A 15,576-nucleotide genomic window follows, 5' to 3' on the forward strand; every position below is an offset into this window, starting at 1 on the left:
AGTCCCCAGCCTTGAAAAAAGATGGGGAGAGATCTCATAGAGCCGATCATGTGCCTCCTGTGTCCACTCCAAGAGCTGGACTGGGTCAGGAGTGAAGGAGTAGATATGCCTGCTACAGGTCCCCCAGCCAGCAACGGGGGTGGGGTTTGAGCTGATATGAGATTGGAATTTTAAACTAGGTTAGATGAGACTCCTAATAACTAAAAGCAAATGGAAAGCTATGGGATCTGTTCATCTTCTGCCCACCCGGCAGAGAAGGGAGATTGGACAGAGCACAGTAATAAGTCACAATCAGTGAAAAATAAAAACACTCCAGGTTAGTTTTTTGCAGCTTCATATCTCTGAATATGTATAGACTATCTCTAGAGGGACACACAAGAAATGGGGAGCAGAGACTGACTCTTGGGGGTGACTTGGGGACTGAATGCCTTTCAAGGATGAGAGGAAAACCTACTTCCTGCATACCTTTTGTGCTGCTTTTTGTTTGCTTGTTGCTATGTACGTGTATGACACAAAATTGGCAGAAGGCATGCCAAAAGCAGTGAGATAGAACAGGAGTGGTGGAAGAAGTGGAGACAAGACCCTTAGATCTCAGAAAAACTGGGCCAAGTTTACCTCTTTAAGGGAACGGGCTCACACTGAGATGTAAAACCCAAATTCCTTTCTGCCCCAGCAGGAGCGGGGTATGGGGATAGTAGGGGCTACTCTGCACCCAGGTTGTTCCTGAGAAGCAGAAGATGAGGATGAATCTGGACGTTCACATACAAGCCACGTGCTGGAAGCAGCCTGTCCCAATGGCAGGGCACGGAAGAGGGACTGCAGTGCACACAGCCCTCCATGTGCCCGTCCTGCAAGTGCTTGTCTAGAAAAATTCACAACAGGCAAGGATGAGTAATCAAAAAGGAGCCATCACGACATCCATGTACAGACTGTGCAAGAGGAAAAGTCTGGAAGCAGGAAGAGAGGAAATGTCAACAAAGCATTACAAGTTGTATGTATGAGGATTTTCCTTGTGGCATTGTTGGTAATAACAACAACCCTAAAACCTGAGAACCACCCAAACACTCATGGATAGGAATTAATTTTACAAATCATGGTAACCTATATAACAGATTACTTTGAAGTCATTAAAACATGAGTTATATATGTATGTCCTAATATGGAAAGGTCTTCAAGATACATAATTTTAAGTGATCTAAATAGGCAAAATGAGGACATATTGCAAAATTCTAATAATACAAGATGATATTAGTAGACAGTGAAAGCAAAGTTGCTCCTTCACCCCCATCTCCCAGCTGCTTAGATCCTCAGCAGGAGCAGCCACTGTTCCCAAATACGTGTGCCAGGATATATTACTGAACTTTTAAAAAAAGTAAGGTCAGAACAGCATGCAATTCCATTTGCATAAAATTTTAAAGTATATATATGTGCAGATGTGTGTATATAAAATATATATATAATGCATAATATGTATATATATATATACACACAGTACAGTATATAAAAGCAATATATCTTGTTTTTCTGAAAAGCAACTCAGGACCCTATTAATCAAACAATTGATTAATTAATTTCTTCAATCATCTTTAGGAAAATGACCAGCAATCAGAGGAGGGTAGGGTAACTTGATCAAGTCAGTAGTACTTTATTTTGAAAATATTTTAAAATATAAAACACATTCTCCCTGTAAGAGTTTCAAACAATATAAAAGTATTTAAAGTCACAATGATCACTGTTCAGGTGGCAGTTTGAGGCCGACCCTGCCAGAAGAAGTAGGATGCCAGCCAAGAACCAGCAAGGACTGGTCGGACACTAGCACCCAGGCAGAAGTGTGGTGGTAAAGCTGTGGAAGGGCGGCATCCCAGCTGGCGCCCGGTGACACTGGCCTCCTGGAATGCGTGTCCTGTCTAGTTCCATCTCACGCTGCACAGGGCTGACCTGTATGTACCAACAGGATAGAGTGAAATGATGTGCGTGACTTTTGAGTTAGGACATAAAAGACACTGTGGCTTCTTCCTTGCTCTTTCTTGGATCAGTTACCCTGCCTTACAACTGCCACAGTGTGAGGACACTCAAGCAGCCCCATGTAGAGGTCCACGAAGCAAAGAACTGAGGCCTCCAGTCAACAGCCATTGAGTGAGCCATCTTGGAAGCGGGTCCTCCAGCCCTGCTTCAGATGACAGCAGCCTCAGCCAACAGCTTGACTGCAACCCTGTGACAGACCCTGAGGCACCTAATTGTCCCTGGACTGTTGACCCTCAAACACTGTGTGACATAATAAATGCCTGTTGTTTTAGGCAGATAAGTTTTGAGGTAATTTGTTGTGCTGCGATGGAGAACTGATATGAAGGCCTAGGCACCCTGGGCCTCACCCCACTTGCAACAGGGGAGTTGATACTCAACTACTCCAGCAACATTTGCAGGTGGGAGTAGGACTTCTGCTAACACAGGGTATGTTCAGCCTTCAGCCTAAAGGTCTTCAGAGCTGACATATGGGAAGGGGTGAGGCAGTTTGAGGCGTGTGTGTGTGTGTGTGTGTGTGTGTGTGTGTGTGTGTGTGTGTGTACAATATGTGGGTATGTGAATAAGTGTTGTTCCCTTGAGCCTTCCATAAAGGAAAAAAAGAGCCTGTTTTATGTGCCCTTTGCCCCCAGGGTGACTATGAATCCTACTTTAGTTATGGGACCTTTTTAGTTTTTTTTTTTTTTAATAGACTTTGTTTTTTTAGAGCAGTTTTAAGTTTACCAAAAAACTTGAGAGGAAGGTACAGAGGTTTCCCATATTCCTCCTGCCTCTACACTTACATAGCCTCCCCCATTATCAACACCCACCCCCATGTGTTACAACTGATGAACCCACATTGACACATCATAATCACCCAAAGCCCATAGTTTACATTAGGGTTCTCTCTTGGTGTTGTGCATTTTACAAGTTTGGACAAATGTATAATGACATGTATCTACCCTACAGAGTAGTTTCACTGCTCTAGGAATCCTCTGTGCTCTGCTTATTCATTTCTTCCTCCTAAGAAGGAGTTTTTATTCCATGTTATACCTTCTTCATTGACTCTTTACCATATGCATGTATCACTTTTATGTTTAATTTTTTACTTATTTAAAGTAGTGATTGGGCAGTAAGGGAGTGGAGAAAAGCAGTATAGAGTAGCCTTTAAAGAGCTTCACCAGGAGAAAGGGAAGTGAGAAAGTGATAGGGCAGTAGCTTAAGGAAATAGCAAGGCAGAGAAAAACATATCTTTAATATGAGGGAGCGTTGTGTACTTTTTTTTTTTTTTTACTGGAAGCCACCAGTTGAGGGAGGAAAATATAGGGAGAGAGTGGATGCTTGCTAGAGCAAGGTCACAGACAGAGCTGAGGGTAGGGGACAGAGGGCCAGGTAGTGGGGTTAACCTTGGCCAGAAGGAGGAACACATCTTCAGGGGAATGCTGGAGTTGGGGGCCTCATGGGGAGTGGTTCTGGGGCCGAGGATGGGCAAGCCAAGTGGCAGCAGTGAGAAGCCCAAGGGACTCCAGACTGACACATGGCTGAAACAGCAAATGGTGGGCTCCAGGCTGGAGAGGAGGCAAATGAAGCCAGGAAAAGATGGTGAAAGAACAGAGTGATGAGGGGTTGACATCAAAATGAAGATGAAAAACTGGTTCAGTGGCAGAAATTTTAAAAACAATAATTTTTTAAAAAGGGCTTCCCTGGTGGCGCAGTGGTTGAGAATCCACCTGCCGATGCAGGAGACACGGGTTCGTGCCCTGGTCTGGGAAGATCCCACATGCCGCGGAGCAACTAAGCCCGTGAGGCATGGCCGCTAGGCCTGCGCATCCGGAGCCTGTGCTCCGCAACAGGAGAGGCCACAACAGTGAGAGGCCCGCATACCGAAAAAAAAAAAAAAAAAAAGTTATGCTCGGTGACAGGAAATTCAGGGTCGTAAGCAAGCACTCAGTGGATGCTTGGCTGCATGACTAAATATGAGTAGCAATGTCAGAAATTTTGAAACAAAACTATGAAAGATTTTCAAACAGCAGTTTCAAGCCTTTCTTGGGAAACACAACTTTCCTTTGGCTAAAATGACCCCACAACTAAATGTGGTCTGTTTGACCAGGGAGGTGACACTAGAGGAAAGCAAACCACTGAGGCCAGTCAGCTACCAATTCATCAACACATCAAATTAATCTCTTCAGATTACCAGCTGTACAGCACCTGCCTCTTACAAAAGTAGAAGCTACATTCATGCACAACTGGTTCTGAGAAGAATTCCTTATACATGAGCTGACATGCTTAAGGAAATGAGTCACTTAGGAACAGAGCATCTTTAATGGAAAAAGACAGCTTGTCCCACCCAGAGACAATTGTTGGGCACACGTATATGAAGCTGTCATTTGAAATGACTTGTCCAAAGTGCTTGAGGTAAAACTTAAATGAAGCTGAAACTGGAAAATTAAGTTCTAGGTTGACAGTAACTATTGAACAACATTACCAGAGTGTTAGGAGGTGAATCAAGAGGAAACACCAGTGTCTTAGCCATTCCACACCCAGGAATCCTCCCTTTCATTTCTTTCTACCCAGCATCCTTTCCCCATGTAACAACTCTCAGGCTTCATGATTCCTCCATAGGCATGGAGTTCAATTAAAGATAGACAAATGTTCTTCAATGGGCTTCTGATTAATAAATTTGGTCACATCCAAATGATGGAAGAGGATGCAATTGTTAATAATAACAAGGTATCTCTCTATCTCTATCTATATGTGCTGAGGTTTCTAGGGTCTAAAAATCAAAGTGCAGAACCATGTGTATAGGACAATCTCCTTTTTATGAATATAAAAATGTGGGGTATGAGATTATTTATATGTATGTGTATTTATATATATATATATATATTTGTATATGAATGAGATAGATCTATATATCCTAACATGAAAGATTTCCAAATGAAAAATATAGCAAATTTTAAAAGTTGCAAAATAATGTCTATATCTTAAAAAATGATATATGTGCATGGATCCATGTACTGTTTATGATGGATATGTCCAGAAAGGGGGCTGGAAGGCTGTACAGCATACTGTGGGCATGTGGCCTCTGAGGGGAAAGTGGCTGTGGGAAGGATGGTGCTGGTTTTCAGCTTTGCTCCATAGACTTCTAAATTGTTTGAAATGTGTACAATAAGGATGTATTCATGTATTACTCAGATAAGAAAAAAAAAAAAGCAAAAAGACCAAAAGTTAAAACTATGTGATCAACTCTTGATACTTCCTGGGAAATTAGAGAATCAGAGTGTGGTGATACAGACGCGAAGTGACACATCCCAGGTTTACTAAGCATGGCCTTGCTGGGAGCTGCCCAACAGAGGGTCATAAAAGAGAGAGGGAACAGAGTTTGGTAGCATGCTAGGCCCAAGCCCCTCATTTCTACAGATTTGGGTACCACCAGAGAGCTGTGAGGAGACTGAGCTTGAAAGTTCATCTCAAAACATTGTGACCCCTCAGCAGCTATGGGGTAGCAGGGAGGGGAGAGGCCTTATCCAGGTTGCTGAGGAGTAATTTCTCTACACTTTATAGGAGAAGATGGAATTGTAGGGCTTCCCCTTTGGACTCTGAATTACTAAAAACACAACTGTTTTTGGAGAAGACAGATTGTCACCATATGGCTGGTGATGCCTGAATGCTGGGACATGAGATGGCCCCGTTGGTCCTGTGATGTGGGCCAACATGTAGGGACAGGTGGCAGTGAAGGTCAGCCTGCATATGCTAGAAATAGCAGATGATCAGAAACTGAGGGTATTTTCTGATAATGAAACTGTCGAGATAGCCTCATCCACCAAAGGGCAGACAGCAGAAGCAAGAAGAACTACAATCCTGCGGACTGCAGAACAAAAACCACAATCACAGAAATACAGACAAAATTAAAAAGCAGAGGACTATGTCCCAGATGAATGAACAAGATAAAACCCCAGAAAAACAACTAAATGAAGTGGAGATAGGCAACCTTCCAGAAAAAGAATTCAGAATAATGATAGTGAACATGATCCAGAACCTCGGAAAAAGAATGGAGGCAAGGATCAAGAAGATGCAAGAAATGTTTAACAAAGACCTAGAAGAATTAAAGAACAAACAGAGATGAACAATACAATAACTGAAATAAAAAATACACTAGAAGGAATCAATAGCCAAATAACTGAGGCAGAAGAACGGATAAGTGACCTGCAAGGCAGAATGGTGAAAATCACTGCTGTGGAACAGAATAAAGAAAAAAGAATGAGAAGAAATTAAGAGAGCCTAAGAGACCTCTGGGACAACATTAAACACAACATTCGCATTATAGGGGTCCCAGGGGAAGAGAGAGAGAAAGGACCCGAGACAATATTTGAAGAGATTATAGTTGAAAACTTCCCTAACATGGAAAAGGAAATAGCCACCCAAGTCCAGCAATCACAGAGAGTCCCAGGCAGGATAAACCCAAGAAGAAACACTCCAAGACATTGTAATGAAATTGACAAAAATTAAAGACAAAGAAAAATTATTAAAAACAACAAGGGAAAAATGACAAATAACATACAAGGGAATTCCCATAAGGTTAACAGCTGATTTCTCAGCAGAAACTCTGCAAGCCAGAAGGGAGTGGCACGATATATTTAAAGTGATGAAAGGGAAGAACCTACAACCAAGATTACTCAACCTAGCAAGGATCTCATTCAGATTTGATGGAGAAATCAAAAGCTTCACAGACAAGCAAAAGTTATGAGAATGCAGTAACACCAAACCAGCTCTACAACAAATGCTAAAGGAACTTCTCTAAGTGGGAAATAAAAGGGAAGAAAAGGACATACAAAAACACAAAACAATTAAGAAAATGGTAATAGGAACATACCTATCGATAATTACCTTAAATGTGACTGGAGTAAATGCTCCAACCAAAAGATACAGACTCACTGAATGGATACAAAAACAAGGCCCATATATATGCTGTCTACAAGAGACCCACTTCAGACCTAGGGACACATACAGACTGAAAATGAGGGGATGCAAAAAGATATTCCATGCAAATGGAAATCAAAAGAAAGCTGGAGTAGCAATACTCATATCAGATAAAATACACTTTAAAATAAAGACTGTTACAAGAGACAATGAAGGACACTACTTAATGATCAAGGGATCAATCCAAGAAGAAGATATAACAATTATAAATATATATACATCCAACATAGGAGCACCTCAATACATAAGGCAACTGCTAACAGCTATAAAAGAGGAAATCGACAGTAACACAGTAATAGTGGGGGGCTTTAACACCTCACTTACACCAATGGACAGATCATCCAAACAAAAAATAAGTAAGGAAACATAAGCTTTAAATGACACAATAGACCAGATAGATTTAATTGATATTTATAGGACATTCTATCTGAAAACAGTAGATTACACTTTCTTCTCAAGTGCACATGGAACATTCTCCAGGATAGATCATATCTTGGGTCACGAATCAAGCCTTGGTAAATTTAAGAAAATTGAAATCATATCAAGCGTCTTTTCCAACCACAACGTTTTGAGATTAGAAGTCAATTACAGGGAAAAAAAAACCCATAAAAGACACAAACACATGGAGGCTAAACAATACATTACTAAATAACCAGGAGCTCACTGAAGAAATCAAAGAGGAAATCAAAAAATACCTAGAGACAAATGACAATGAAAACACGATGATCAAACACCTTTGGGATGCAGCAAAAGAAATTCTAAGGGAAGTTCATAGCAATACAATCCTACCTCAAAAAACAAGGAAAGGGCTTCCCTGGTGGCGCAGTGGTTGAGAGTCTGCCTGCTGATGCAGGGGACACGGGTTCGTGTCCCAGTCTGGGAAGATCCCATGTGCCGTGGAGTGGCTGGGCGCATGAGCCATGGCCGCTGAGCCTGCGTGTCCGCAGCCTGCGCCCCGCAATGGGAGAGGCCACAACAGTGAGAGGCCCGTGTAAAATGAAAAAAAAAAAAAAGATACATACATTCAAACTAAAACATATAAAACCAAACTAACTACAGGGGTCAGAGAGTTTAAAAAACAAAAACAAAAACAAAAACAAAAAAAAAAAAAAAAAAAAAAACAAGGAAAATCTCAAATAAACAATTTAATCTTACACCTACAGGAACTAGAGAAAGAAGAACAAACAAAACCCAAAGTTAGTAGAAGGAAAGAAATAATAAAGATCAGAGCAGAAATAAATGAAATAGGAACAGTGAAAACAGTAACAAAGATCAATAAAACTAAAAGCTGGTTCTTTGAGAAGATAAACAATATTGATAAACCTTTAGCCAGATTCATCAAGAAAACGAGGGAGAGGACTCAAATCATTAAAATTAGAAATGAAAAACAAGAAGTTACAACAGACATTGCAGAAATACAAAGCATCATAAAAGACTATTATAAGCAACTGTATGCCAATAAAATGGACAACCTGGAAGAAATGGACAAATTCTTAGAAAGTTATAACCTTCCAAGACTGAAGCAGGAAGAAATAGAAAATATGAACAGACCAATCACAAGTAATGAAATTGAAACTGATTAAAAATCTCTCAACAAACAAAAGTCCAGGACCAGATGGCTTCACAGATGAATTCTATCAAACATTTAGAGAAGAGCTAACACCCATCCTTCTCAAACTCTTCCAAAATATTGTAGAGGAAGGAACACTCCCAAACTCATTCTACGAGGCCACCATCATCCTGATACCAAAACCAGACAAAGATACTACAAAAAAAGAAAATTACACACCAATATCACTGATGAATATAGATGCAAAAATCCTCAACAAAATACTAGCAAACAGAATCCAACAACACATTAAAAGGATCATAAACCATGATCAAGTGGGATTTATCCCAGGGATGCAAGGATTCTTCAATATACGCAAATCAAACAATGTGATACACCATATTAACAAATTGGAGAAGAGAAACCACAGGATCATCTCAATAGATGCAGAAAAAGCTTTTGACAAAATTCAACACCTATTTATGATTAAAAACTCTCCAGAAAGTGGGCATAGAGGGAACCTACCTCTACATAATAAAGGCCATATACGACAAACCCACAGCCAACATCATTCTCAATGGTGAAAAACTGAACGCATTTCCTCTAAGATCAGGAACAATACAAGGATGTCCACTCTCACCACTATTATTCAACATAGTTTTGGAAGTCCTAGCCACAGAAATCAGAGAAGAAAAAGAAATAAAAGGAATAGAAAAAAAAATTGGAAAAGAAGAAGTAAAACTGTCACCGTTTGCAGATGACATGACACTATACATAGAAAATCCTAAAGATGCCATCAGAAAACTACTAGAGGTAATCAATGAATTTGGTAAATTTTCAGTTTACAAAATTAATGCACAGATATCTCTTGCATTCCTATACACTAATGGTGAAAAATCTGAAAGAGAAATTAAGGAAACAATCCCATTCACCACTGCAACAAAAAGAATAAAATACCTAGGAATAAACCTACCTAAGGAGGTAAAAGACCTGTACTCAGAAAACTATAAGACCCTGATGAAAGCAATCAAAGATGACACAAACAGATGGAGAGATATACCATGTTCTTGGATTGGAGGAATCAATATTGTGAAAATGACTATGCTACCCAAATCAATCTACAGATTCAGTGCAATCCCTATCAATTACCAATGGCATTTTGCACAGAACTAGACCAAAAAAATCTTAAAATTTGTATGGAGACACAAAAGACCCTGAATAGCCAAAGCAACACTGAGAAAAAGAAACAACAAACGGAGCTTGAGGATTCAGACTCCCTGACTTCAGACTATACCACAAAGCTACAGTAATCAAGACAATATGGTACTGGCAGAAAAACAGAAATACAGATCAATGGAACAGGATAGAAAGCCCAGAGATAAAACCACGCACCTATGGTCAACTTATCTATGACAAAGGAAACAAGGATATACAATGGAGAAAAGACAGCCTCTTTGATAAGTGGTGCTGGGAAAACTGGACAGCTACATGTAAAAGAATGAAGTTAGAACACTCCCTAACACCATACACAAAAATAAACTCAAAATGGATTAGAGATCTAAATGTAAGACCTGACACTATAAAACTCTTAGAGGAAAACATAGGAAGAACACTCTTTGACATAAATCACAACAAGATCTTTTTTGATCCACCTCCTAGAGTAATGGAAATAAAAACAGAAATAGACAATGGGACCTGGTGAAACTTAAAAGGTTTTTCACAGCAAAGGAAACTATAAGCAAGATGCAAGAACAGCCCTCAGAATGGGAGAAAATATTTGCAAATGAATACAAGGAAACAAAATGAAAGGAAATATGCATTCCATATTTTTTAGCCTATTTTGTAACCCACTTTTCCTTCATATTTTGCTTCAGAGAAACCAAACCAAATAAAACATAATTATAATATCAAGGTCCTTTAAAAAAAAACCAAAGATTTATTGAGAGGAGAATATAATAGAGTAGCAGGTTGATAATTCCTATGTGGAGTTTTCTCTGGTACAGGTAACTTCCCCTCCCTTCAACAGGAAAAATGCTCAGGGCTTTGTGTTCTGAGTTCCCAGATTCCCTTGTCTTGGATGGGGAAGGGGCCAGTGTCAGCTCTTTTGTGTTTTAGAATGCAAAAATTAGTTTCAAAATGTAAGGAGGAGCTGGAGGGAGTGAGGGTATGGGACTGAGCTTTGAAGGGAGGAAGGGGACGGCCTGGCTCCAATGGTAGAAAGAGGGTGGCGGGTCTTGAGTAGCGGGCACCTGTGTGCCCCTCGCCATCCAGCACCCCAAGCTGTGATACACCCGGGCTGAATCAAGCGAATGAAGCTGTGGACACCTAGCAGTGAGCACTGAGTCTCAGGACTTGGGGGCCTGGCCTGGAGGGGGTGGAGGCCACCAGAGGAGCCTGCAGGTGGAGCAGGGGCTGGACATTGGGCAGCTTGCTGGCTACCGTAATGCACCCAAGGCCCCTGTCCAGTGTTCCTGGATCCTGGAAACTTTAGAACCCTAGAGTTCTTTGCCGATCCCAAAGGAGGGGCAGGGGCAGCGTGGCTAGGGCTGAGCTAGATTTCATTTTCTTTAGAGGAATTAAGAAATATGGCAGTTTTTATGCTCTAGGGTAGTGGAGTGATTCCCACCATGCACAGATTTGTTGGTAGATCATTGAGGAAGGGAGTTTCATCCAATGCTTTAAAGATGTGGGTAGAATTGAAGTTTGGTGTGTGGAGAAAGAAGAACAATGCATGAGCAGGTCCAGCAGAGCCAAAGTTGTGATGGGGGAGGCCTGCAGAGGAGCTGCTGACAGCCAGGTGTTAAAAAGGGACATGGGGACCAGAAATCCCTACATTTTTCTGTGGGTGTGGCTACAAAAACCTCCCCTGACTCCTCCAGGACACCTACAGTGAAGTTGAAACTTGTTCCCGATGCTTTTGGGTGGCTGGCTTCTCCTCCCCCTCCTTCCTCTTAGAAATGTTTTAAAGTAACTCTGGGTCATTGTTACAAAAAGTCATATGAAGAGACACTTCCTGTTATTCCTGGCCTCAAATTCCTCTCTCCAAATGCAACCATAGTTCCCTGGTTCCTGGTTCCCTGTTTTTTGTTTCTGGAGATGGTTGTTTATATATTTTTTCTTAAGCAGTAACATACCGGCTCACTGTTCTGCCTTTGTTTTGGTCACATGACAGTTTATCTAGAGTATTTGGAGCTCCAAAGCGGCTTTATAATGCTACTTAGTATCCCATTTTATGAATGGACTCTAATACATTTAACCAGTTTCCTGTGGTTGGAGTTTGGGGTTGGTTCAGTCTAGTAGGACGGCTATAGTGACTCTCCTTGTCTTGTGAGTGTATTCTTTCAGAGAACTCAGGGCACTCAGAGGGGAATCCAGAGTCCACGGTGTTGCAGACAGCCAGAGGGGACTCAGAAACCTGAAGTCAGAGGACCAAGAGAGATTAAATGCCAGGGAATGGGGCTTCCTTGGTGGCGCAGTAGTTAAGAATCCACCTGCCAATGCAGGGGACACGGGTTCGAGCCCTGGTCCGGGAAGATCCCACACGCCGCGGAGCAACTAAGCCGGTGCGCCACAACTACCGAGCCTGCGCTCTAGAGCCTGCGAGCCACAACTACTGAGCCTGCGCGCCTAGAGCCCGTGCTCCGCAACAAGGGAAGCCACTGCAATGATAAGGCCGCGCACTGCAACGAAAAGTAGCCCCCGCTCGCTGCAACTAGAGAAAGCCCAAGTGCAGCAATGAAGACCCAATGCAGCCAAAAATAATAAATAAAATAAATTAATTTAAAAAAGAATGCCAGGGAATGTTAATATTGGGAAACTTTGGGGCTTCTCTAGCCTGAGAATTAGAGATTTGAGGGATCCTAAAGAGATCTCAAGGACTGTTCATTCATTTTCTCCCTCCTCTGAATCCCAGGAGTCCCTTGACTAACCTACCCTAATGTGCCTGCAGTAGGGTCTTGAGAAGGAAGACTCACCTTTACAGTCCCTGCATCACTTACAGGCCCCCCAGAAAATATGATTGAATTGAATCTATCTTATTTTCTTGTGAACAGAAGTATATAGCATCTGCTTCACTGTTGATGTTTTCTTCCTCTGAATCTTCCAACAGAGAACTGCAGTCCTTGCAAAGACCTTCCATTTATTTCTGGGGAGCAGCAGAGAGTGTTTCACTTGCACTTAGTAATAAGCCCTTTCAGTGACTGCTTGACGTTCCGGACTCTGGCTCCACCTCTTTTGGACCCTGCTGCTGTTTTGCTGGGCTAAGCAGAAAGTTCCATACTTTCGACATCACCCTGACAGCTCTGCACTGTGAACCCAGCTTGCACAGATCCTGTAAGTCCCTGGCATGCCACCATGCTGCTAACATAGGCAAACATAGGAATGTTCAAGTTTGGGTGTTGTTCCATCTTCCAGGACTGGCTCAATGTTCAAGGATTGTGAAACCCATTGCTTCACTCTCTCATGACCTAAAAAGCAAATGGAAATTCCCTTGAGAAGAATAAGTGGGTGGTTGTGTAGACAGATGCTGAGTCTCCTAGTAGTTGAACATTCAGATGAGCACATAGGGTGATGCCACCTTCATGGACTTAATGGATGATGCAACTTAATGGACTTTAGGTCCTCGTTCTGACACAGTAACACACCTGGCTATTGTTGCTCATCTTTTTTTGTGTGTGTGTGTGGTACACAGGCCTCTCACTGCTGTGGCCTCTCCCGTTGCGGAGCACAGGCTCCGGACGCACAGGCTCAGCGGCCATGGCTCACGGGCCCAACGAACCCGTGTCCCCTGCATCGGCAGGCGGACTCTCAACCACTGCACCACCAGGGAAGCCCTGTTGCTCATCTTTGACAATTCCACCCCTGCACCACCAGGGAAGCCCTGTTGCTCATCTTTGACAATTCCACCCCTTGTGCAAGAAGAAATTGGTTAGGAAGAAAGATTTACATAAAAGAAAGGTGAAAGAGAATTATGCAATCTCCATTTTTGTTTTCTTCTCACCTAGTGGAGTTCTGTGGCAAACTAGCAGAAACAGCAGGACTGCTTCAATTATGTTCTGCCAGAATTTGCCAGTGTGCTGTAAGGACCAGCAGTGGTTCTGATTGGTTGGAGCCCATGCCATCTGAGATGTTAGATATTTTAAATATGCCTGGGCATATTCTGAAAATCATAGTCAATATTACACAATAATTTTATATATGGAAAAATTTTAAAGGGGACTTCTTTTGCAATTCAAACTATAGGAAGTGACATTTGACAAATTCTTTGGTTGGTGACATAGGAAAATGCAAAAGATAGAATGGGAGGGAAGAGACCACTGGGAACCAAACCAGAATTTGGGGCAGTGGTAGTAAGAATTTGTCACCTCTCTGATGGGGACATGGATGAAATAAATTTGAGAAGCACTCAACTACTAAAAATATAGGTGACAGAGGTGATTCTCGCTAGGTACCAGTTGGGGTAATGCATGAAGAAAACCCCTATTATAGCTTCCCCTCTGTATGTTGGCTGGAGAGCATGTGTTGTCAGACATCAAGATTGAAATCACTCAGCCCTGTGGTCATTGGAGGAGCCAGTGGCCTTCCTGTGTCTCTCTGGGGTCCAGAGTATTCTTCCAGGACACCCTTGTTTGTTCTTGTCATTCTGTGCCTTTGGGCTTCCGTGCTGGGAAAGGACTTCTTGAAGCAGAGGTCCACAGAGGGGACAGTGTGTAGAAGTTGAGAGCAGGGCTTCAGGGTCAGGAAGACCTCCTTCCAGTCCCTCGGCTGCCACTGACTGGCCATGTGAATTCAGGCAAGTGACTTGATCTCTCCAGCCCCAAGTTTCCTCTTTGGTGGACGGTGTTAGATTGGATGGTGTTGAAACCTCTCTCAGAGGAGAGACGAGGATTACATGAGATGCTATCCTGAAGTATTCCCCACAGTGCCTGGCCCAGAGTATGTGCTCTGCTGGTAAGTGGTAGCTGGTACTGCTGATTCACAGGGGCGGGAGAGGGATACTGGGAATTTGATTTCATGCTAGAAAGAGAAGGCAGAAATGTGAGGAAGGCTCAGGAAATCCCTGTTTAGGAACCTGAAAAGGGTGAGGACCAGGAAGAAAGACCATAAGAAAACAGTAAGACTTCTGAATCTTTGAAGTTTTCCCATTCCTCAGTATACCTCTAGTTCTAATGAAGAAGAAAATCTTTTTCCTGGTTTTCAAGAATGTCAAAGGTAGCTGGAAAGACAAGTCTGTCCTCTGTCCTAGGCCAAAGTTAGGAGTAGAGAAACTCTCAGGAAACAGAGTAGACAAAAAAAAACAAAAAAGGCCGGTGTCCTGGGGCCCGCAGGAAGGCAGAAAAAGTAGCTGACAACCAGACAAGGCTCAAAATATGGCCCTGGGGGCTCGGCCAGCTGGAAGCCTGTGGTGCCTCCTGACACAGTGGCTCCTGGAAGCCAGTTTACCCAGGAACACTCCCTACCTGTGCTGGGTCTAAGTTTGTGGCTTACTACAAATAAATATTTACTTAATGAACATATAAGTGAATGGGCAAGCTAGCTTAGCCAATAGTTTCTGTTATTTAACTGCTCTCCAGCCCACCAAAGGCATCAGGTGTGCATTATCTGATCAACACGGAGCAGCAGAGCTGGGCCGTTGAAGAGACTACACAGCTGTGGTTTCTGCCAGGGCAACCAACATCCCTTCTTCCAGCAAAGAATCTCTCTTTTCCTTTTGGGGAATCACCCCTCCCCTATTCTTGATTTGGGTTCCATCCTTTAAGACTCAGTTCTAGCAGGATGTGACTTCTGGTAAGTTCTTAAATCCCAATGCCAGGGGTGGTCACGTGACACAAGCTAACCAATCAGGACCAAGCCAGAATGTTCAAGGAGGGGCACATGATACAAGCCAAGACGATGAGATGCAACTCCTGATACATGGTGCATTGGGACACAGGTGTTCTCATCCTAGAGGGCTTTAAGTTTGTCTGCTTGAAACTCTTGGCGTTTTGCCTTCCCTCCAGGAGAGCCTGAGTGAGGATGGAGTCCATCAGAATAAAGTGGAGACAAGA

This window comes from Kogia breviceps, chromosome 4, assembly GCF_026419965.1.
Source record: "Kogia breviceps isolate mKogBre1 chromosome 4, mKogBre1 haplotype 1, whole genome shotgun sequence".
Lineage (NCBI taxonomy): Eukaryota > Metazoa > Chordata > Mammalia > Artiodactyla > Physeteridae > Kogia > Kogia breviceps.